Source organism: Microtus oregoni, unplaced genomic scaffold, assembly GCF_018167655.1.
Source record: "Microtus oregoni isolate MIOR12 unplaced genomic scaffold, Mior012 000067F_004, whole genome shotgun sequence".
Classification (NCBI taxonomy): domain Eukaryota; kingdom Metazoa; phylum Chordata; class Mammalia; order Rodentia; family Cricetidae; genus Microtus; species Microtus oregoni.
In genome coordinates, this window is record NW_024543957.1 from 61,906 (window position 1) to 86,870 (window position 24,965).

Sequence of the window (24,965 nt, forward strand, 5' to 3'; positions counted from 1 at the left end):
CCACAGGTATCTATCTGCTGAGGACACAGAGGAAAACATAGGCACCTCAGTTACTTCCGGCTGCCCTCTGCTGGACCTTCCGAGCACATGCTCACCAGCAAGGCTGACTGAGCACCATCTAGCCCAAGCAACCATGCCCCCATCCATATGCGGGTACCACACCTCGGGCACGAGAGAGCCCACCGCTCACTCGGTGCCCTTAGCAATCACGGAGGCCCGCGTTATAGTTATAGAATGCAAGCTTTCCACCCCAGGCAGGGGTGCCTGCAGGAGCTTCTGCTTCCCTCAGGCGTGATGTTCTCAGCCTCACACACTTCCTGAGTTAGAAAACATACCCGGGAATATCAAGTTTGTGTTCAAGCCCACATGCCAGGACATCCAGGCAGCATCTGTATCTCAGTCACAGAGAAAAGCGTCTGCACCCATTATCAGGCCACGCTCTTCCCGGCGTGTGTATTCCATCTGTGCAGGCCTACTGCGCCGTGCCTTAGAAAAGCCCTCCGTCTTTCTACAACCTGCTTAAATATTGTCAGTTTTGCCATCCGGCTCCATCGATTCAGGCATCACCTCTAGTGCACTACCTTCGACAGTTACCTTTCCGATGAAAGCAGCAAAGTCTTCCCCAGAGGTGCACGGAGAAGGGTGCAAGATGGAACCCTGAAATCCCTGTCTCAACACATGCTTTGGCCCCGTGCCCGAGGCCTTCTGTCAAGAACTCGCACACGGTCTCCGTGTGCGACATCCATTCACGTTTTGTCCAGATGGGAACTTCCAGATGGCTCCCCTCCCTGTGGTGAGACAAACAGACGGGGCCCAGTCTGACGAGAGGGTGCGAGAAGGGCACAGAGCGTATTGTTCACACGCAGGGGCTGAGATACAGGGAGAGATGCCGATGATGGGCTGCTGGGTCAGAGGGAAACCCCAGCTGCACACCCTGTAACACAGCCCAGCTGATGCTTAACCCATCTGTGAGCAGAGCAAAGACTCTGACCCGGGCACAAACTAACACCCATCGAGGAAACAGACGCTGCCCCTTCTTCAGGTGCTCTCATACCGCACTGACTTTTTTTTTTTTTTTTTTGCCTCAGTCTGCCTAGCTGCGATTAGTGGCCACTTTAGAGGCGGCTGTCTTTTGGAGGCATTTCTTCCCTTCTTGTGTCAGGTCTCCAGGCCAAGAGATCTGGAGACCTCGGCTTCTATCCTCCAAGGGAACTGCCAGTCCTCATCCATGTTTACCTCCTCCTTAAATGCCTTCCAGCTTCTCTCTCTCAGACAACACAAGCTACAACTCTCTCGGGTAAGGTGCCATCGCACCAACACGGCCATTCTGTCAAGAGCACGTGTGACAATCATTGCCAAACAGCGACGAGGCAGCCATTTATGTAGGTTGGCGAGCTATCCTTTCAGAGCCTGAAAGGATAAAGCTGGCACCAACGCGGTGAGGTGTCACCCGAGGACAAAGAGACAGGGCTGGCTGAGCACCAGTCCTTGGGGCTTCGCGTCAAACAGTAATAGCCAGAACCTTTCCTGTCCCACGAAAGAGCCAGCACGTACCCACGGCACACTCACGGGCCCAGCTCACATTCACTCAGGATGGCTGCAGGCACCTACCTGTGTGCCTCGTGTGTCTGTCTAGTGATCCCACGTCTCCGCTCTGTGAGTATCTTTCGCTAATGTATCTGTAACCAGGAAAGAATGGCTTGTCCCCATTGTCATGGCAACCACAGTGTCATAGGAAAAACGTTCTCCCCTAGTAAGAGGCCAGTTCTCGGTAGAAATCAGGAAGGAGGCTGCCTGACTGTTCACTTACATCTCTGTCACCTAGTTCCCCCACCATCCCCTGCAGCTGCACGCATGAAACAGAGTAAGCATGCACACAACGACAGAAGACGATGTTGCCTGCCATTCCAGGGTGCAGGGGCCTTGGTGCTGGGCTTTGACAAGGGGCCGGGACAAGGCAAGACAAGAGCTGACAGGCTCCGTTCTACCTTCTACTATAATAAGATCAGGCAGGGGCCAGGTCTGAGAAGGACACCTTTTCACCTGACAGAATTTGGAAGGCAGGCACTTTGTCTCTCCAGCTGGAAATAAGTGTTCTAGGTCACTTTGCAACAAATATGGAGGACCGGGAACCTCCAGGAAATCAGGTGGCAGCATCATTCCCCCCACCCCGTCCTCACAAAAAAAAATTACACGGTGAATCTCAAGCAGAAAGGAGAGAGAACCCACTTCAAATGGCAGGAAGCTTTGGAAACCTCAAAGCCATGCACAGTGACATATTTCCTGCAGCAGTGCCACACCCCAAAACAAACCCAAACAGCAGCCATCTAGGAGAAAAGAAGTATTCAATATCCCCAGGCGGTGGAGGCTATCTCATTTAAATCAACACACCACACACACTCACACACACACACACCACACACACACCACACAAACACACTTATACACAGACACACTCTCACACAGACACCAAACAATACACACACACCACACAAACACACTCAGACACACTCTCACACAGACACCAAACAATACACACACACACACACACACACACACACCACACAAACACAGACCTCTTACACCTGTTTAAGGTAATGGCAGAACAGAGAACAAAGTTAAGTTTAGGGGAAAAAATTAGGACCAGGGAATTGAAGGGGGCGTTTCTGACTGTTTTTTCCTGGAACTCACAAGAATTCTTAGGGTTTGTGAAAAAAGAAGTTTCAGACATATACATTGTATAAACAGTAGCATATTTATGTCAGAATGGCTGTGACAGATATTATTGCACAATGAAAAGTGTTAAGACTACGGAAGACAGCGTGTGAGAGAAATTTGATAACTTGTGTTCAAACTTGTGTTTATAAAAGCTCACACCTTTATAACCTGCAGGTCTTGTATTTGTATTTACCTGAAATTTGTTTGGTGAGGTTGTCCTTTTAAACTGACAAAACCTCTCAGCTGTCAAACTGCATCAGAGACCTTTGAGAAGGATGAAATTTTACTTGAATTACTGATTAAAAAACGACAGAGGACTTACTTGTTTGGCACCTAGACCTCAGGGTTCTCCGTGGTCACTGAAGGTCGCGTTTGTCTTTTGATGTTTAGAGCAGGGCCTGCCAGGCTCCAGAAGATCCTGCGGGCTACGAAATCTGTAGGCAGACAAGCCTACCTTGACCTGAGCAGCTAGGCTGTCGATTCCAGAGATTCTTTTCGTGTCTGGAGATCCTCAGTTCAGATGAAAGGCAGTTTTTCTCGGTGGTCAGCGCTTGGCAGTCGAAGCAAAGTGTGGATGGACGTTGTTCTGTGCCCATTTGCTTTCTGTCTTCTTTGAAGGAAGTAGAGTGCTGCTGCTAGGAGCCAACCTGTCTCTTTTTGTGAGGAAAAGTTTATTAATAATTAAATATTTAAATGCCATGTCTCCCAGATCTCGGAGCAGTTGTGGGCCGTTTATCAGGTGGAACTACAGTATAGAATCTGCCTGGAGAGCCGGGCCTGAGCTTGACTGTACCGGCTCTTAATTTACCAGGCAAGATTTACATTTGTAAAAAGACAGAAAGAAAAAAAACTGCTTGCAATAGAAGGTTAAGGGCAGAACTGACAATAGTAGAGAACATCTTACTACATTTTAAATGAGGTTTGGATCAAATATAAAGTGTTTTTGTAAGAAACTTAAAAGTACATGCCAGCATAAAACATAAGACTTATTGTTTCTGTAGTCTGAAATGAGATGCAATGAACAGACAATTATAACATTTAACGGTAAACATAGGTGCACCTAAGTTACATGTACGAACATACACACAGAGGGAACAGGAATTGGGCAAAGTGGATGTTCTTGGTGCGGCCAACCTAAGGCGTGCCACTGCACAAAACACACAAGCAACAGAGTCAGCACTGGGGGAGCAGACAGGGAACACTTCAGTAAAGATGACAGGACTTGGTCATCTACCTGGCTCTCAGTTAAGATGTCGGTGAAGTCATCTGACCTCAGTTAAGATGATGGTAAGTTCACCTGACCTCAGTCAAAATGGCAGCGGGACATATAGTGTATGGAAAAGCCACGAAATTTGAGCCGCAGGGATTTTAAGTTTAATAAAAAGAGAGACCCAGAGGCGTGATCCGCCCTGTACCGAACCACCATACCACAAGCCGTGGTGGGGAGCAAAAGGCTGGAATTGAAAACAGCCGCCTCATGGATCCGACCAATCTTGTTGGCAGCAGTAGCGGTGGCAGGGACAGTTTGAGGAATCTCCTTCCGTTTGTTTGTATGTTGACAGTAGTTAGAAAGCTCCCATAAAAGTGGAGCCTGGGGGACACTGGCGGAGTGAGGGAAGGAGCTGAAGAATTAGGACATTAAGGCCTGGGGTCTTAGGGCCTCTAAAAGGCACTCATCCCAGGGAATGGCTGGACTGACGGACATGGATGAAAGCCTGTGAAAATGGTGACACCACAAGGCCTATAGGGGGACATCTCCCATCTAAGGGCGGGTGACTAGGCTTCAGGGCCCGCGAGGTGATCATGGGCCTCACTTCCACCCTGGAGTGGACAAGGCCCAGAAGGGCTGCCTGGGAAAGCTTCCTGAAGGTGCTAGGGACCCCGACGCATGAGCAGGACCGCTTGTATGCCCCTGCAGAGACTCGGGGCCTTCCACATGGCTCGTTCAGTACCCTTTGAGCATTCCCGCCATTCCTCACAGGTCCTTACTTCCACATGTGGGAGCATTGCAAACAGGGAGCAGAGGTGTTCCGGGCACTTTCAGCCCTTCCTAGGTGAGTTTCCAGTTTGTGCATGCACAACCGAAAGCTCCAAGTCAAGTATGCTTCATTGCAGGGTCGGTCTCAAGACGGACCAGCGCCAGCCTGGCTCACATATGCTGACATGGTTTTCTATAGAGGTAGAACACTTCCCCATAGTGAGGCCGACCTGGGATGCCGGCCCCTCCCTCGCCCACCCGGAGGACCAAGAGCTAAAAGGGAGTCTGAGGATTGTGGAGAGCTGCGTCCCTCTGGGTGAGTGAGTAGTTACTGAAACCCAGGTTAGTCTCTGAGATGACGTCCTGAGCCCAAATTCCCCAGTGGAGTGGAGGAGGCCTGGAAGGGCTGTGTGGAAAGCTCTGATAGGAAGCAGGGACTGAGAAGAGTGGGCGGGACGATATGTGTGCTCACAAAGGACCAGGGACCTACCACATGGCCCTTTCTGATGTCTGGGCCAGTGAGACATTCATCCGGGTCCACAGGTCCACAGTTGTGCTGAGTCAAAACACGAGTGTGGGTGTTTAAGGTCCTCCCGAGCCTTAAAGGGAAATTTCCCCTCGACGCGTGCATACGTGTGTGCATGCCTGCGTGCATACGTGCTTGTGCGTGGTTGTGGGCGGGCCTAAAGACATTGGACAGGAGCACGCATGCTCACGCGCCCACGCTTTTCCACAGAGGCCGACGATTTACCGGAAGTGAGAACTAACTGGCTGTGACCACTGCCGAGGGGAAGCCGGGTTTCGGGTCGCCCTCCCGAGGCCATTCCTCTAGGTGAGTGACCAGGTGTTAGGACCCAGGATCTTCCCTGAGGTGGTTGGTGCCTGGCTCCTGAATTCCACACCACATCTCCTCTCCTCATGGCCCAGGTTCCCGGAGGAAAGTCTAGGAATGCTTTGTGAGGGACGCGGGACTGAGAAGAGCGGACCAGAAACAGGGGTGCTTGGGGAAAGACTTAGGGACCTCCCCATGGCCCGTTCCGAGGTCTCTGGGCACTTCCGATGTCCTCCGGGACATCCGTGGAGGGCGGGCCTAGGTGAAAGGGGCGGTGGGTGTTCAGGTTCTCGCAAGCCTTAATCCGCTCTATTCCGGGACACGCGTGTGCCACCCCAACACTCAAGTCACGTATGTGTCATTGCCCCGTGGGCCTAGCTAGGTGTGACGCACCTTCGTGGGTAAGGAGGGTCTGTGGGGATCAACGTGAATCCTGTCCTCCTAGGTTTGTGACGAGGTATGGGGCCCCAGGAGAGCCCGTGATGTCCAGAGCCTCGCTTCTGAATGTGACTGGAAGAGGCCAGATTGAGCAGTCTGAGAAAGCTGTGCTGGGGCCCCACGGCCTGAGGGCACTGGGCAGGGCAGTTTTGCCTGCTGCTGGAGGGACTAGGGACCTTCCAGGAGGCACCTTTTGTACCTCTTGGGCATTTTCCAGATTGGTCCAGGGCAGAGAGCTAGACGGGCGGGCACACCGAGAAGAAGAGGTGCTCTGGGCCTTTCCCACCCTCGATAGTGGGGTCCCGTTTCAGCCATGTGTGACTGCAAGCCCAGAGTCCCTAGACATGATTTCTAGGTGAACCTTACCATAGAAGTGGAAGAGCCTAGGTTAGACCCTTGCCTACCCTCCTTTCCGCTCTTCCAGAATCAGGGATTCTTAGGTTCAGGAAGTGAGGACGAACTAGGTGTGATCCCCCTCGAGTGGAAGGACAGTCTCAGAGGATGGTGGTGAAGCAGGTCCACCTTGGCGAGTGACTGGTCACTAGGGCCCACCATGGTGGCCCTTGAGGTGATGTCTGGAGCCTCCCTTCTGCATCAGACTGCAATCAAGGACAGAGGGGAGATCTGAGAAAGCTCTGTCAGGACCGCAGGGCCCTGAAGGAGTGGGCAGGACAGCATGTGTTCTGGTGAAGGAAGTCCTGTCCCTTCGAGCCCCCGTCACTGCAGTTCCCGGACCAGTCGTGTGCACCTTTAAGTCCAGGTCAACACACAAGCTTCCTTACTTGCATGGGTCTAGTCCTTTAGCTCCTTGCAGCAGGCTCATCCATGCATGCCTGCATGCTTCTCCACCTGATCACACATCATCCCATTCGGGGATGTGGGGCCCACTCAGGTGGGACAAGCTTCCCAAGGGAAGAGAACTCTCAGGGAAATGTGGCTGAAGTGTGGTCACGTTATCTGGGTGGGTCCCTCTTCTGAAGATCTGGTGGTTCCAAAATCAGAGTCAGCCTGGATCCACAGTACTTGGTGCTGTATCACCTACCACACACGCCAGGCACTACCCCACCCCCATTCTGCCACACACACACACACACACTCACACGCACGCACACACACAGACAAACACACACACTCTCCTCATGTCTGTGCACCAGCTGGGCCCACATGCGAGGCATCTCTCATGCATAGGAGTTGTTCCAGCCAGTAGGAAAGCATGCTTGTGGAGGCAGGCAATGTCTAGGTGTTACCTTCCTCTAAAGAGAAAGAGGTTTCTGAGGGAAAGGTCTTGGAGTAGGCTCCTCTTGGTGGGTGACTGCTTATTCTAAGAGAAACTGTGTCAGAGTGTGCGGAGGTGATCAGGCTTGTGCCTGGAAGATCCAAACTTGGCCTGTGAGGTGACTTGTCGAGGGGCAAATAGAAGGGCCCCCGGGGGCTGCACTTCATCACAGAGGGGTGTGGATCGTCATGGGGCTCCCTACAAATGCCACAGTGAAAAGAGTAACGATCCCCACGAGATCAAGATGAAATCTGTGTGCAAATACCTTAGTTATTTAGCAGATGTTGGTTCAAACTTCTAGAGGCTGACCCCAGGCGGGTTGTTTTTGACACGATTAAATAAAGCACAATTTGGGGGAAAAAATTCTTGGTAACGATGATCTCAGTAACATGTGCAGAATGAATATGGAGGCCTGACTACATAGAAACTCTCTTGCAACGTACATGTGACCTCTACCACGAAGATGGGTTCTATAGCTTAGGGACCTGGGGTCTGGTGTGGCTCAGTCACGCGGATAGCGTTGAGGTCACCAGGCCGTAACGTCCATGGGCCATCTCCCCTAAGGATGGGCTCTGTTGACCGAGAAACCAAACTAAAGGTGAAGGTCTAGGGAGGGAGAGTCAAACATAATAATCTGGGAGATCCGGGTGTGGCCTGGCTCTGCAGGCAGCACAGATCACCAGGCTGTTAACAGCATCCTCTCCAGGTCTTCTGGTTGGAAAACAGACGTAGGCATCCCTTCTGTTGACGAGACTAGCCTGGGTGCTTACCGTTCCTAGTTCCCATAGTGCTTGTCTGTGAGCACAGGGGCCTCATGCCCGCTTACAGGCTGTGTGTCACTCCCTGTGCGAGGGTATATTGGCGAACCTCTGCATTTGCCTCCATTGGGTCCTTCAAGGATGTTGGAGTCCATGTGTTGCTTCTGAGACATGCAGACTCAGAGTGGGTAGGGATTTCAGCTGAGTGTTCAGCAGGACTCAAGCGTGAAGTGCAGGGACTTGGCTCCAGTGACCCCATTGGCCGTCAGTGGGCTGGTGTCTGGGTTAATGGCCACTTGGTTTGGGGCCAGCCCAAGCAGTCCTATCCTGGGGCCAAGAAGTCAGCAGAAAGGGCCGAGACTGAGGGCTACAGGGCTGTGGAGAGCTCTGCATTCAGACAGAAAATTGGGACAGAATGTGATTGGATGTTGCGGGATATCGGTGTCATCCTCCTACCTCCTCTTGGCTGCAGCACAGAGAGTGCCAGGACTCATGGCCACAGCCTGTGCAGTCCGGGTCCCTGTTTCCATGGCGACCACGACATTCTTCTCGGTGTCTTTACTGTCTGTGTGCACCAACATTTCAGGAGTCGTCCCCAGCCCCGCAGAGCCCCAGCCATGTCAAGCAAGGAGCAGAAACATACAGAGAGAAGTGCCAAGCGCCCTAGGGTTGATCAGAATCTCCCACCAGATGACTTGCAGAACCCAGGTCGAGTCACCCCCGGTAACAACTGATATGGGGCATATGGGTGGGGGGATCCTAACCGAGAGGGGACATTCTGCTACTCCTCGACGGGTGGAGCACCGGGGTGGCCTAGTACTCACCGGGTCTTTCCCCGGAGTTCCAGGTGTGGGTGTGGGGATTCGCGTGCTGAGAAGTGATTCTCAAGCACGCTCTGGGTTTCTGTCCCCACCCGATGTTCTTCCCCGTGGCTGGGGTGCAAGGGAGTTGGCCTTGGCCAACAGGCCTCTGAAGAACCCGTGGGCCACGGTGGTTTTCCTTGCAAGGCTTGTACAAACACAAGTACCTGCTGTCCCCAGACTCAGGCCTAGTTGAATTTCACCTGGGTGGGACTGGGGTGGGTCATGAGTTCCTGGAAGAGTACTTTAAAACTGCCCTCGGCGATGGACTCTGTGGACCCCAGACTGAAGCTGTTTCCCACGTGGGACCATGAGAACAGCACACTTCATTCACAAAGGTTTTTCCTTTCTTCTCGGTGCAGCAAACAATCCGGCGGCTGATACCAGTGAGATGGGCAGCTGTTCCTCAGGATCAAACGTGCAGGAGGCCAGGTGATGTCTTAAAGCAACTTTGGCCTGACCCAGGAAGTAGTTTCAGTGTTGTTTTCTGCAGAAACTTCTGCCCTTTTCTGGGAGACGGCTACAAACGGAGAGTTTGGTGTTTCGTGAAATAAGCCAGCACCAGAGACGACAGTCAGCTGTTTTCTCTCATTTGAGGATCCCAGATTATAAATAGGTCCATAAAATGATATCACCCGAACTCAGAAGGGAGACTGGGGAGAGGCAGGCAATGGCCAATAGAGGGGAAGGTTTGAGGAGTGGAGGCCGACTCTGGAGGTGGAGTGTGGTCACGTGGCATGAAGGTTGAAGAGACACTGCTGGGTAATAGAGGAGGAGTAAGTAGCGGGAGGGGATTGAGGATGGAGGAGAGTGAATACGGCTGTAGTTCACGAAAGACGGCTGGGCACACCTCTATGAAACCCGTCAGTGCTGTACAGTGAATGGGCTCCGGTCAGCATGTAGTATACCAACCCCTAGGCTGTCACAACATAACACAAAGCCGCTGCTTGCGGAGAGGAGACTCTTTGTGGAGCCCAGTGCAGTTGGGCTGGGAAGGCCAGGGATGCAGTTTTCCTGAGTCATCCAGCACCCAGCCTGAGGTTGGTTTCCTGGGGATATGGCTGACTTTGAGTCACCCACGCTCCAGTAAGTAACCCTTAACCGTGTGCCCATATGTATCTGCAGTGAGCTCTTTGGTTCCCTGTGAAAACCTGAGTAAAGGAGTAAGACCAATGACCCGGGAGAGGCAAATCCGACTTTGCCTCACATGAGCGCTGGTCTCTCCGAAATCGCGTGCCTCGCCTGCCTTTCCTTCAGAGCGAAGTTAGGATGTTTGTCCTCAGTTAAGGATTCTTGTGTGCATTTTCCACAGGGAGCCTGTTCAGAAGAGGATACGGGATTTCAAAGGTGTGTTTGAGCAGGTCTTGCTAGTCCAGGAGCTTTCTTTCCGACCCTACAACTCAAGCGTGGTGAGAACGTGGTCGCCTGTCAACAGGACAACAGGAGTCTGTTAACAGTTCTGTCGCTCAGGGGATGGATTTTTATCATCATTATTATTAATTTTTGGAAGAGTAAATTGCCATTGTCGTCTAGGGGCTACCTTTAGCTTAACTTTTCACTAGCTGCTCTGAACAGGGGGATGTTGCAGCTGTCACTGAGGCGGGGAGGGGGGGGGAGAGTGTCCTGCTTCCTGCATTGCACTGGAGATGATGGGCAAGCAGGTTGATCTCTGCTTTTTATCTTACTGCACGAATGGTATGTGGCATTTCGGCAGCTGTTTTTCACCTTCTGAATTAAGTCACTTTTCTGGCTTTCCAAAGTTGCCCTCCTCCAGGAACCCCTGCCCAAGAAGGGCTTGGAGAGCAGCATTTAGGCCGTACACACCCGTGAGCCTGTCAGGGAAGGGTGAAGGCAGCCAGGCCGTGGCCCGGCAAGAAGAGTGTCATGGCGTGCGAACGAACATCAGCATCACGCATGCCACACTAGCTTGTGGTCTGTCGTCCACGGTAACCAAGTCAGAGTACCACACGCCCCTCAAGCTGAGACAGCTTTTTTTTATTACTTGTGTAGGTGACCCTAAAACAGCATTACAAGAGAGACATCGTCAATTCTTTGCCGGTGTATAGAGTCAGTTCATGCAAGCAAGGATGTCCGACAGCATTCCTTCTTTGTGGTACAAATGAACTGCTTGGTTTTTGAGGTTTCCAGAAAACGGTTTGTCAGTTCAGTGGTGGTCACTCGTCAAAGCACGATGCCCCCGTTTCTGTATTGCTAGCACAGAGGAGGTAGAGGCGGGAGAAACCAGAACTGGAGGTCGTGCTCGCTTACCTCTCAGGTTTGAGACCGGCCTGGGCTGCGCAAGAGGCGGTCTAAAATTTAAGAAAAGAAAAATAGAACAAAGAACAAAATGAACACCAGATCTGTACATACTCCTTCCTGTTACCGTGTAGGTGGTATGTCAGGGATGAAAGAGCGCCTCTTCCTGTGGATACTTGATTTAAAGTGATACCATTTCCTTTGTCGACTAGGGGACATTACCCGGTCCTTCCTGGCAAAGAGGAAGCAGTTTGAAAAGGATATACATGCCTCTTTCAGAATCCTGAATGCAAACCTCCACAGTATTTTCAAAGCGCAGCAGAAGTCAAGGTAAAGTTGTGACCGACCCTCTGTAAAGGAAACCTGTACCGCTTTCGCTCTTCCTTCCAAAGTCACTCCCGCCTGCCATTGTGACACTGTGCTGAGTGGAGTCGCTAATGGGACCTAGGTAGCACTGCATTTTCTCTGTGAGCTAGTCCTGTCCATAGCTGGAGGACCGCCCCCCTCGTTTATGCCGCTCAGGTGTGTTAGCTGCAGCAGGACTGGTAAGAGAACAGTTCCTCACCGGTCAGATGACAATACAGATAATGTCCTGTGAGGAAGGCCAGGCCTCTGTGGTCCTCAAAACTGTACCTTTTAGGATGTGCCATCGGCGCTCTCTTTGGTAAATCGTCGTCCCCGTGTGGGGAAATGGTTCTGTGCACTCTTTGTGTATGTGACTCCGAGAAGATGAAGGGTATGTTGCCTTCAGTACACGGACTTGGGCTTTCAGGATATCTAGGTTACTCCATAAGGGGAAGGGAAGATGAATCTAATTTTAAGCCGGAAATGCAATCTTGGGAAACGTATGCCTCCGAGCATCCTCGGCGTGCGAGAGGGAAGACGCACAAAGTGATGACACCGGTAGCAAATTAAGACAAGTTCTTCTGGGACGAGAGTGATATTTCCGCCTCTCAGGAGACAATTTAATTCATGCCCCCTTTCTCTTTTGCGCCTGGCTCTTGTCTCAAAATGTGAAGTGTGTGCATGCGTCCTTGCCGTAGCCTCACACAGCGTGACAGTGCTCAGTAATTGTGACTGTGTTTCACAGGCAAGAGCTTCACGCCATGCACTCCCAGATGTTTGAGTCGCTGCATCAGGGGTGGCTGGACGATGTGGAGAGTTCAAGGAAGCAAGAAGATCACCTCGCTGTGAGTGTCGCTCTTAGCTTGGAATAGAGCCACCTTGTCTGTTTCCGAAGTGGCGGGGCTTTGATGCTTTGATGCTGCATATCGCCACGGAAAGGGACCCGACAGGACAGGACGGGACATGAGCATCGGGAGACAGGGAGGGTGGTGCTTGTGTCCCCGAGAGACTGGCCGTCCTCTCCAGCTTGCTTCTTTTTCTGTGGAGGGGTGGTGTGGTCATGGCTGAGGAGCCAGCATAGGAGGGAGGCAGAGTAGGCACTGCTTGGAGAGCGCAGGAGAAGGTATGGGCTTGGGTGCTCAGAGGGAAAGCTATACCATCCGTGCAGTGTAGATGCCAAAGGTGCAGGACAGGGTGAGGGTGCGGTCCCAGGTAGACTTCTGACACAGTGACGAGGGAGGCAGAGTGAGAGCAGTGCCTGTGGCTGTGGCAGAGCAGGTGGAGGCTTAGCGTTCAGAGGTAGCTAAGTGTTCATGGACACAGACTAGTGCTGTCTTTGAGGAGTCTTTCATCCTGATGGAGGACAGGGCGGTACTCCCAAAGATGCTGACTTCCAAAAGTAGGGAAGCAGAGCCTGGAATCTGAGGGAGATGGAGACAGATTCCAGTCTGGCGGTGAGGGGCATGTTCTCCGGACCCCACTGATTGCCATGCAGCATCCTGCTGCTTGCTCCTCATGAAAACTCAGAAAATGAGTCACCTCCCTGCCTCAGTTTCCTAGGAGGGTGAAAGCAGAGCCGTGAAGAATCCCCGCCTTTCTAGACTTTGTGTATCGAGTGCTTGCAGTTTTTGACATGTTGCTGTGGAATGTTTGACCACAGGAGCTGCAGTATGTTTGCTATTCGTCTTCCCTGCCCTTCTTATTAGGTCGATAATACAGTTGATGGGATGATGTCACACTCCGGGGAATGACTGATTGATGAAGAACTTTTGGGGGGGGGAGGGTTGGGAGAAGGGATTCCTTGGAAGCTAGTCCGTGCCCTCGGTGTCTTCAAAATACTTTGTGAATAAACAAAGGAACGTTTTGTGCTTAATTTTGGCGAGTGAGGAGGGAATCCACAGATGAGGTGGGGCTTATGTTAATTTCAAACTGAATAACGATTTTATAGTATTTTTGCACCAGCTAGACGGACTATCTCCCTCTGTGACAGGTCAGGTCTTGTTATGTTGCTTTTGGCACTGAAGGGCATGTCTTCAAACGCGTTCTTGAAATGTCAGCACACAAAACATCACAGGAAGCGATTTCTGTGACTGGCAGCAGGGTTGGATGTTCAGTTGTACTGACATTTTGTCATTATTCTCCTATGTTTCAGCTTATAACTTGGAAGCAGATGAAGATTTTACAGAAAGCTATAGGGGATCACGAAACTACGATTGGAAACGCTAAAGATTTACGTGACACATTTTTGAAGGTCTGGTAGATTGCACTTGTCAACAGAACACACCCCTATGCCATGCCACGTGTCTATAAAAGGAGAAGACAGATTGGCCCTTTCTCAGCTTGTGGGAGAAGTAATTAGTTTTGCAGAGCATGATCACACTCTCTTGGGAAAATTTTCCCCACACCTAGGAGCGATGCTAAGGTTTGTTTGACCTGGGAAGCCGATGACAGTGTCGGGGGCAGCTTTCTAGCACAGGAGCTGGTGACGAGAGCTCTGCTTAGAGAGGATCACAGTGCATCGCAGTGATGAGTTATGGACCTCCGGTGACATTGCGATGGAGATTGGCACGTCTGGGGATCCTTCTGGTTTTCTCTGACTGTTTGGATTGGACAGATCAGTGAAATACACAATGGGCAAGGGTAGCTTTTATTTTCTTTCATACATTTATAGTCTTCCGACATTAGCATTGTTCTCCAGTGTTGGTGGTCATGCGTTTCAGCATCTCCCCAAGAGATGTGGGAAATGAAAAAACTGGTAGAGGGTTAATCCTCTTTGAACTGCGAGCTGGCAGTTCTACCCTTGCTGAAGCTCCAGGTCCTAAGTGACCTCTGTATATCCAGGGATTGAAGCAGCCCTTCAATGGGAATTCTTTTTGATGCTCTCATTAAAATGCTCTGTGAAAGATCTCTCCTCAGACCCGACTCAGATGCCCTATCTAAAGTGCTCCATGTGTCATAGTAAATTGAATGTTTTCAGGATGCTGGCGAGAAGCTAGGTCTGTCTTCTCTGAGCAAGTGTGAGTACCCCTGTTGGTACCCTAGTGAATATTCCTAGCACCCCCGTGTACTCCAGGAATGTGCCTATAAGCCCAGAGTGGAGAGGGTAGAGACAAAAGGATCCCTGGGGCTTGTGGGACCACCAGAACAGTCAAACTGTAAAGCCTCGTGTTTCGTGAGAGACCCTGCCTCAAAACTTGATGTGGTGAGGGGTTCTGGAAGGCGCAGGTGTTCCCGAGTGCACACGTATGCTTGCAGACAGGTACACGTGAAGGAAATCACTTTGAATTTGTTATGACCTCTAGTCGCCATACTCAGACACATGTGCATGCACACTCTCCTGCACCCCCATGCACGCAGAAATATAAGTTAGTATTCAAGACCTTGAGAGCCACCTACATACATCTAGGCCTTTAGGAAGAGCTTAAGAAAGGGAACATGCAGCTCTAATGCAGCTGAGTACTGCCTGGGAGCCTGTTGGAAGAGCCACCCAGAAAGGCTCCCTTCTAACTGTGGGTGCTCAGTGTGAGCAGCAGCAGTAGCTCAGAGGGAGCCTTGTGACTGGGTTTCTCTGGCTTCCCAGGTGGTCCCTTCTGCCCTGTGCTCGCTCTTCTCGCTCTCCCTCTGCTTCTCCACCCAGGCTTCCCTCCTTTCCTAGTCCTCAGTTCTGCCTCTGAGAGACTGTTGTCCTGAAACACGGCCTTTCCCTCTCCCAGATTTCCCGGTGGCCTTCTTGCTTTGTTCTCTCTGTTTCCTGTGTCCTCCGCACAACACCCTCTAACATACACACACACACACACACACACACACACACACACACACACCACCCACACCTTCTTGAAAGCTTCACTGGCTGCTTGCTTCTGTCTCCCCGTCTTCCCTCCCAGAGTACCAGCTTCTCCTGAAGTGACTCCCATTCCCTACCCATGCTTTGCTTCTGTTTTGTGCCCAGAAAGCACCATGTGCGCTGTCTTCCCTAATGTTTCTACTGCTTGCAGTCGCCATCTGTGTCCTCTTCAGCCGCCAGCCCAGCAAGCTCCCCTTCCATACCTGTGTTCAGCTAGTGTGCAGGTCATCTGTTCCTAAGCTGCTCTGGACCCTGGGAATAGGGCAGGGACTGGACCGGCGTTTTGCCCTTTTCTGGACAGAGGGCGACACACTTCTTTCTCCTCTGTGTCCACCCCTGCAGTGTCCTTTGAGAGAACAGAGGGATTTGAGTCCTGGCTTGAGCTTTCCTTAGACCGAAGGGTCGTGGGATTGCACACTGTGTGTTCTTCGGTGAAAATCACATTCTATGGGCATGGCAAATGGCTCCTTCCTCTGGGCAGCCTTGGGGGTGTCCAGTGTGGGAATCCTTGGGGAGTCTCCAATGTGGGCCCATGCCTGGCCTCCCAGGTCTGCCCCACGTGAGGCCTTTAACATATCTCCACCCATTTTCCAGATAAGTCCCTTTGCTCTTCTTGTCCCACAATGATACCACCTTAAAATGGGGGACTGGAAGGTTTCCTGAAGTGGAGTAACTCTTTAGATGTGCTGAAGTAGCCACTGTTCTTACTCTGAATTCCTAACAAGCATCCTTTGGCTATGCAAAGTCGGTTCTTTTAAAATTACATGAGGTGAGGTGTCAAGCCAGACTCGAGTGGAGATTTGTTCATTTGTTTGTTTCAGAAAGCCAAGGACTTGCATGAACATGGCAAAACTCTCATTGGTGGCGAAGAAAGTGAAGTGAAGAAACAAATCTCCAAGGCGCAGGACAGAGTTATCATGGAAAGTGTAAGTCGTGGGTCTGTGATGCTGTGTGCCTCGGAATGGCTTCCTAAGGGCAGAGATGGAACAATGATCCCCTAACTCTCCGTTTTCCCACAGCAAGAGCAGGATGTGTCGGTAGTTGAAACGTACCTTCAGTCCCTGGTCCTTACAGCTGTGAAGAAACCTTCTGAAGCTCACCTGGAGGAGGCACAGGGAGCAATAGCCGTGCCCAGAGGGTGTTAGTAGTAGTCAGTGCAGCTCCTTTCTCTTTACTTTGTCGGTTAGAAATAAGACTGAGACTCTGTTGACCATGAAGTGAACCCCAACAGTTCTGTGAGTAGCAACATTTAAGTGTGGACCCTCCTGACCCTGACATTCTCCCCAGCAGGGCCAGTTACATTCAGGAAGCCAATGTCATTTGATTCTACGACAGGCTGCTTTGGTTCTCTGTCACCTGCCCAAAGTGAATGTTACCTTGCTTATTTCAGGAAGAAATAAATAACGGTGGGATCCGCCTTTCCGTGCTTGCTTTCATCCATTCATGAGGTCACAGAGCCAACTGCATTGCAAATGGAAAACCAGCCCCACCTGCTCACTCAGACGTTCAGTAGAGCACAACTCTGTAGTTTCGTGCTCAGATGCGCTAGACTGTTAACACGGTTCCCGAGGCAGAGCCAGATCTTCACGTGTTGGCTTAGAGCTTGCAGTGGGGCTCTGGCTTTTCCCAAAGACATCCAGACTCATTTCTGGCATTATTCAACACTGGCTGGAAGATCCCTGCCCTTCCCTTTGGTCAAAAATATTTTATCTGTGAGTGTGTGCATAGGCACTTACAGTTTCAGTATTTTCGGTGGGTGTTTCCACGAGCATTTTCTAGTGTTCTCTTTAGAGTTTAATTTTACTCACGTAGTTCTGCGTGTGCGTGCGTGTGTGTTTGTCTGACTCTTGTGTCATTCTCTTACTCTTGTCCTGTGCTGTATCTTTTGAAGGAATCCCGAGAATCTGTGTTCAGTACATTTGACATTTATCTTCCTTGTTGAGTCTTTGCGAGCATATTCCCAGTGTGTGTCGGTACCAGGAAGGTCAGACTTTAGGCTCAGTTCCCCTAGGGCTTGAGTTACAGGGGGTTGTGAGCTACCCAAAGTCGGCGGTGGCTAGCTGAATCCCAGTCTTCTGGAACCACAGCTGGAGCTCTCAACCATGGAGCCATCTCTCCAGCCCTGTTCAGCACACTTGAAATTGCTTGACCTTTTACCCGGAGTTTGTGAGCTAAGCCTATTCTTTGTGTAGATTACAGAAATGAATCTATGATGGAGAACAAAAGCCTTCTGGGAGGGGAGAGAGGAAGGAGGATCACATTCTCCTGTCCTTCCCGTCCTGTGGCTCTGCCTACCACTCTTTGTCCCAAATTTTCATGGTGAATTCTAGTCTTCCTTTGAAGGCCAACCTGATGGATTTTTTTCTTTTTTACAAAAATGTTACGTGTGTGTGTGTGCACGCACACGCACACGTACACAGATAGGACAGAGGATAGACCTTGGGAGTGAGTCCTGAAGTTGTCGGACCTGGAGATTGGACCCAACTCATCAGGCCTGGTGGAACGTGCCTGTTCAGCCATCTTACTAGCCCATTGACTTTACTACCACATACATCCCTCCATCCCTCCATCCCTCTTCCCTCCCTCCATCCCTCCTCTCCCTCCCTAGTATTCCCTTCCTCCTCTTGTGTTTCACCCTCACCCCTGCCGTGTGTGTGACTGTGTAGGGCAAAGGCTGACACTGCGTATCATCTGTAACCCCTCTTTTCCCAGACAGGATGTGATATTTATTACTGAACATGATTTAGTAGGGTAGAGGGTAGCACCACAGTAGAAGCCCCGAGGAGTGCGGGGCCCGCCAATGCCCGTGGGACCAGGATTGGTGATGCAGCTGACCCCTCGGCCATCAGGAACGAGTCACTTCTCAGCGACTGTGTCCTTCAGATCAATCTACATTCAGTTTAGTGAAGCCTCACCTCTTTGAGAGAGACAGACAAAGAAGAACTCAGTGAGGACGACCAGGGCAAGAAAGTGGGAGGAAGGGGCTTAATAACACCACTTGCCTCTGGCAGCACGGAGAGCTTGAACTTGGCTTTACTTAGGGCCTCCATCCGATGTTCCTTATTCTGAGGCATGATTCAGGTGGATGTGATGGCCTGGACAGTGAGACCCCTGGCCGTGGTGACCTGAGGCTTCCCTAGGGCACAGCGAATACCTGTCTGGGGCCTAGATTGGAGGCGACATTGAGGTCAGAGCTCGAAGAGCCTTCAGAAGATTGTCTCCAAGGTCCCTTCGGGGAGCCCATACAGGCAACAGGGTGAGGTCACTCCGAACGAGTGTGCTGTTGGCAAGCATTGCACACCAGGCCCCAGTGAGAAGCTGCTGGCAACCGTTGAACAGCGGGCCCCGCTGAGAAAGGGGAACTCCCGTGCAGCTTAGTTGGCTGCAGATTTACCTTATCTTTTAAGACACAGTCTCTCAGTGAACATGAAACTCACTGATTTTGTCAGGCGGAGTGGCCAGAGAGCTTTGCGGATGGATCCAGCACTCTGTCCTCCACGCCAGACATGCTGGCTCTAGGGTTTAGGAGTATTGCTGTGCCTGGATTTTCCGTGGGCGCTGGTGATCTGAACTCAGGTTCTCATGCTTGCATGGGAAAACCTAACCCACTGAGCCATGATCCTTGCCCATCTTTAATTTTATGGTCAGTAACATTAGTGTTAGAAATGAATGACATCTGCGGTGCCATTTTATCCCACGTACACATGTGCATGGATGGTGTGCAGCCTCGCCATACTGCTACCTTCTCCCTGCTCTCAGATGCTACAACTCACAAACCTCTTCACAGCCTGGCCTATCCTACTTTCTGCTCCCTGGGTTTCATTGTGTTTGTTTGTTTGGTTGGTTGGTTTTCATTATGAGATAAAAGGGAACATGTGACACTTGGCGTGGCTCTCTTGCTGCTCTGTGATGTCCCGTTGCATCCATTTGCCTGTGGATTACAGGCTTTCCTTTGCTTGTCCCTCATGCGAATGTGCCATGTCATGTATGTGTTAAATACTGTATTCTGTATGTAACACAGCATTTTCTTCATGCCGTATTCGTTGATGGCCACCCAGGATACTTCCTTGAGCTTTTCAATGTCTCCTCTAACTACAAGGCAGCGTGTCTTTGTTGGTTTATGTTGTCAGCGTGGCTGGACTGACAGACGTCTAGAGTAGAATTAGGGAAGCTCACTTCTGGTGTGTCTGTTCTAGAACCATTGTCAGAGAGGACGGATTTCCCAGGAGAGTAACAGGGGAAGGTCTCTCCCTGGGTGTGGATTTTCCATGCAGTAGTCTGGGAGCCCAGGCAGAATTAAAGAAGAGAAAGCCTGCCAGGGCAGCCTAACTCCATCCTTCCTGAGCAAGAGCATGTAGTACCATCACCATCACTCATGGCCACAAGACTCCAGAGCCTCCAGCCATCTAATGGAGATGCACAGCAGCTACAGTCCAGGGAGCTTCCAGGCCTGGATTGCAGCTACATCATTTGTTCTCCTTGAGCCGAGGCTTCCAGCTTGTCAGTTTAGCTGTTACTGAATTATCCCACTGTCTGGCATGCAGAAAGCCATTTGTGGACAATCCAGCACCCAATTGGGTAAGGCATTCAAAGAATTCCAGCCACCCCGTGAATGTGTGTGTGTGTCTGTGTGTGTGTCTGTGTGTATGTCTGTGTCTGTGTGTGTGTACATTTCTCTATTGGTTCTATTCACCTAGACAGCCCTGACTTATACCGGATTCTCTCTTATGCGTGTGTTAGGATGAGGGGTTTAAGTTTAATTGGCCATGTTCATTAGGTGAAGCAAAGGGGGCTTCTGATTGCTGGACTTTGGTAGTCAACCTCAGGAAGAGGAAGTGACCACATGAGTGAATGGACCTTGGTGGCTAGCTTTAGGAATGTCATCTAACAGTCTTCAGCAAGGCAGAGGGAATGGGAGAGAAGGGCAAAGCCTGCCAGAGCCATGCACACCAATTTCAAGCTAGCCAGAGTCCCTTCAGCCATCCACGTTGGTGCCAGGACTAGAGAGAGCAAACTCGACATGGCACCTTTTGAGAGTCCTAAAACCCGTGGATTGCAACCTGAGGGCTGCAGACCCTCGGGGGTGGGGTGTCAAATGATCCTCTCACAGGGGTCGCCCGAGGCCATCGGAAAATGTAGATATTTCCATTTCTGTTCATAACAGTAGCAAAATTAGAGTTATGCAGTAGCAATGAAAACGACGTTTTGGTTGGGGTCACCACAACACGAGGGACTGTATTAAAGGGTTGCAGCATTAGGAAGGTTGAGAACCACTGCTTTACACTCTCAAAGCCCACCTCCAGTGACACACCTCTGCCCACAAGGCCACCCTTCCTGAGCCTCCCCAAAAGCAACACCAACTCGGGAACAAGAATTGAAATATCTGAGACTATGGAGGTGCATCCCCTTCTGACTACCATAGCCCTAATGCGGCTGAAGGCATTGCAGCCATGAATCAAGCCTCACGATAAGGGCCCTTATGGGGGGACACGCCCTGGAAAGCCTCCTCGAATCTAATACATGGGCCCTGTTGGTCCCTGCTTCATGCATGCATCTATGTGCTGGACAGCCTCCCTCGTGAGCACACATTCTCCTGGTCTGCCTCATGCAGGCACGCCTCTGAGGCATCTCTCGGGCATGGCTCACGCATGAGCTTGCTGTGCTCACCTTTATGCCTGCTAAGCCCGCCACTCACGTGGGCATGTGCTAGGCCCCACCTGCTGGAACACCCTCTCCCAGCCAATCATAGAGATGCAATCTTGGGGAGGAGAGGGACTGGTTCCATATGTCCTCTTTCTGAGGAGAAAGGCACTGGGGTGATAATGGCTAGGTGGGTGATCGGATATTGGGGGATGCTGTGCTGAGGTTTTGCGGGTAATGAGAGAAATGAAAAACCGGTCAGACTGATCTAATTGCTTTCCACCACGCTGTTTAGGCTAGGCTAAAACATTTCATATGTGACAAAGGCCATCTAGTAGGAGACAGTAGCACATGGGAGAGCATTGCCTTAGGATAGCCTAGAACTGGCCAATTAAAAATATGTCCAAAGTATGCTTCATCTACATACCCCAAGGACAGATAGGAACCGGCCAACCAAGGACATACGTATGTCCATACTTCATTTGTGTAATGATACGCTTATTGAATATCGCACCCTTTTGTCTCGATCCGTAGACTGGGTTAGGGTCCAGGAGGGACCCCTGAGAGATTCTACCTGAGGTCTGACTGTTCGCTTTCAGAAGCTTCTGGACAGAATTGGGGAGGGAGAGGATAGGGAGCCACCTGTGGAATTTATACCTTTGACTTGGAGTGTCTTTGGGCATATCCCACCTTGGAGGAAGGATGGTCTTCCCCCGGAATTCCAGGAAGCCTTGGGAGTCTGGTCGTCTTAATTTGTCTTGTGATTGTTCTCGTTCGCTTCCTTTGTGGGATATTTCCCTATCTTCCCAGACCCGGAACTAACATAACCAACAACATGGGAACGACTTGCTCTGCTCCTTTGGATTTAACCCTTGCACACTGGCAGGACATGCAGGACACCGCGAACAACAATAGCTAGCATGACTGTGAAGTAGCGTAAGTGGGTAACATTTTGCTCTGTTGAATGGCCTACTTTCAATGTTGGCTGGCCGGCAGAGGGGTAGAGGAAATAGATTGTCGTCCCCAAACTGGTCACCCAGACCAGGTTCTTTACATTGTGACTTAGCAGGGATTGATAGATCCGGTGGAGAGTCCCTGTCCTTGGGTTAAACAGAGTCAGGCTTACCTGTTGATGCCAGACTTTGGTCTCCTTCCTGCCTTTAGTTTCCTTCCTCTCTAAAATCCAATGGTGGCTGGTGGCTGTTTGGAGAGGCTAAGGAGATGAGGCCTTGCTGAGGGAAGGAAGTATGTCGCTGGGGTGTGTGTAAGGGGGGGTGGCCTTCAGGTTTCAAAAGCCTCCTTTTTCACTTGACTTCCTGGGTTGCAGTTTGAGATGGGAGCCCTCAGCTCCAGCTTCCAGCGGGAGGTGCCCTGTGTGCCACCTGCATTCCCTGCCATTATGGACCCTACCACTCTGGAAGCATAAACACCTAATAAACTCTTTCCTCTCTGTTGTTGCCTTGGTTATGGATTGTATCACAGCAATAGAAGCCCTAACTAAGACAGCCTGATAGAAGACCTGAAGGGCTGGTGTGGGAGTCCCCTCTGTGTGCTGTGATTACCATTAATGAATAAAGAAACTGCTTTGGACCTATGGCAGGGCAGAACTTAGCTAGGTGGGGAAAACTGAACTGAATGCTGGGAGAAAGAAGGGTGGAGTCAAAAAGATGCCATGGAGCCACCACCAGAGACAGAAGCTGGGAACTTTACCTGATAAGCCACAGCCACATGGCAATACACAGATTAATACAAATGGGTTAAATCGAGATGTAAGAGTCAGCCAATAAGAAGCTAGAGCTAATGGGCCAAGCAGTGATTTAATTAATACAGTTTCTGTGTGATTGTTTTGGGTCTAGGCAGGAAGAACTAGCGGCCCCCTTCCTACTACAAAGGTTCGGTCCCACGCATGGGTGCTATGTCAGCAAACCTAACTGTATCCTCTGGAAGGTGGCCTTTATCTGCATGAGACCCTCATGTCTATAAAAATAGAAATAAGCATCTGAGGTTACTCTGTTGGATCAGGGTGGTGAAGGTGACTGACCATTAAGGGACTCCACGGTGAGGCTCCAGCCATGGCAATCAGAATCTACCTTCCTCTACAGCCCTTGGGGAGCAGAGTGTGCATCGTGAGACGTGCCTGATGGCCATCCGTCAGGCATGCATGCAAGCCTGGATAGGCCACCGTACTCATCAGACCATGCTGTACCTGCCTCGCGTGTGAGCACGCCCTTCCAGCCAAAAAGGGGTGCATGTCCATCGGAAAGGCTGGGACTAACTATCTGTGGCTGGTTTCTGAAGGGAAGGAAGCTCTCGAAGGTGTGGTTGGGTTAGGATCACCTAGTGAATAACTGGGTGAAAGGGCATCTTCTGGCGAGGTTTTAGGCAAGTAATGCTTGAACCACAGCCCCTGGGGTTGGATGGTGGGGATCCCGGGGAGGCTTGCTCAAGAGGGCCTGTGATGTGATGTGCCTGTGTCTGGCCTTAGCCTCGAACTGGACTAGACACCTCTGGAGCATCAGAGGCGAGGTTCGAGAAATAGAGGGCCTGGGAGGCCTTAGCCGGACAGGGTGTTAGAGGAGGGACGTGCGGTATCCAACAGCTGGCCCCTGTGTACTATTCGGGGACAGGATGAACACCTGAGACCTCTGAGATACAGCCACGGGCCATCAGCAACCAGAGCGCCATTTGGAGAGAAAAGCACAGTGGACCTCTCAGGTATGCTCAACTGCTGTGCCCCAGGGTAAACGCCTGTCTCTGACTGATAGATCAGCCCAGCCCTGGAGTCTCGCCTGACCTCTCCCTGTAAGTGCTTATGTTTCATGTCCCGAGAGCAGCCCATGGGACCCACTGGCCCCCATGGCACATATACGCCCCTTCCGGTGGCATCCAATCAGAGACAGACACATACACAGGAAGATGGGCTTAACTGGCTGTGACCAAGGCCCAATGAAATGAGGCCGTGGCCCATGCCTCAAGGGGAGGGCGTGACTGGTCAAGCTAGGCGTGCTGAACCCCTTGGCGCATGCGCATCATGTTGGCCCGCCCCTGCGCGTGCGACAAGGGGTATCAGGCCAGCCAATCAGAGAGTGTTATATTGCGAGGTGGGGCCAGACTAAACGTGGCCAACCTCTGAGTGGAGGGAAGCTGTCTAGCGGAGCCGAGGCACGTAGGTGAGTGGCGGGGTTTTTTGTTTCTTTGTTTTGGGGGTTTCGGGATACCGTGCCAGTGCTCCTGGGGTGGTTTAGAGGGATCAGGAAGACGAAAGCTCTTGACGCAGGACAGAGGGACCACAGAGCGAGAGGGGTCAGGGTGGCCTGTGAGGTGACTTCGGGAGCCTCACTTCCACTTCAAGCTGCAAGAGGCGCCAGAGGCAAGAATGAAAAGAGGTGATGAAGGCAGCTGAGCCCTAGAACACTGGGTGGGGCAGAGTCAGGGGCCTGAGAGAGGCGGTAGGGACTCTCCACATCTGCTGTTTTGTGTTCCTTTCCTTCCTGGGGTCTGTGGGTCCTGACAGGACAACTGGGTCCTCCTGCGATGCTTCCACTGGCAAGAGTTCGACAGGCTCACCGGTCTGAAAGGGAACTCTGGGCACTTTAATCAAGCACATAGGCAACTGTAGGGCCCGAGTCGGGAATGGGCGACTGATGGACAGCGTCACACCTGTGCGAGGGCCTGCAGGCAGCCTCAGGAGTGCCAGAGGTGGGGCCTCTGTCTGACAGGGGCGGGAAAGGAGCCTCTCAGAGGGGCATTCTCAAGTGTGGTCACCGAGGTGAGTGGACAGGGTAAATAGCAGACTCGATCGCGAGCCCAGGTCAGCAGGGATGCACAGCCCTTTGGGGGAGGAGAGCGGGATCTTGAGGAGGAAGGGCGCAGGTTTATCTGTGAGGTGAAGTTTGAAAGACCCACTTTTGCCTGGTAGTGAAATAGGACGCTGAAGGCAGTAGAGGAAGGGGTTCTGAGGGTGGCAGGTTTGAAGAGAGCTGGGTGTGGCAGTGAGGTACAGAAGGGGAAGTAGTGACT

The 24,965-nt window shown here is 51.3% G+C and overlaps 1 pseudogene; it reads right to left on the reverse strand.

Annotated features, from left to right (window-relative positions):
- Window positions 1–18,517: 18,517 nt before the first annotated feature.
- LOC121440360 lies at window positions 18,518–18,693 on the reverse strand (annotated as a pseudogene).
- Window positions 18,694–24,965: the final 6,272 nt, after the last annotated feature.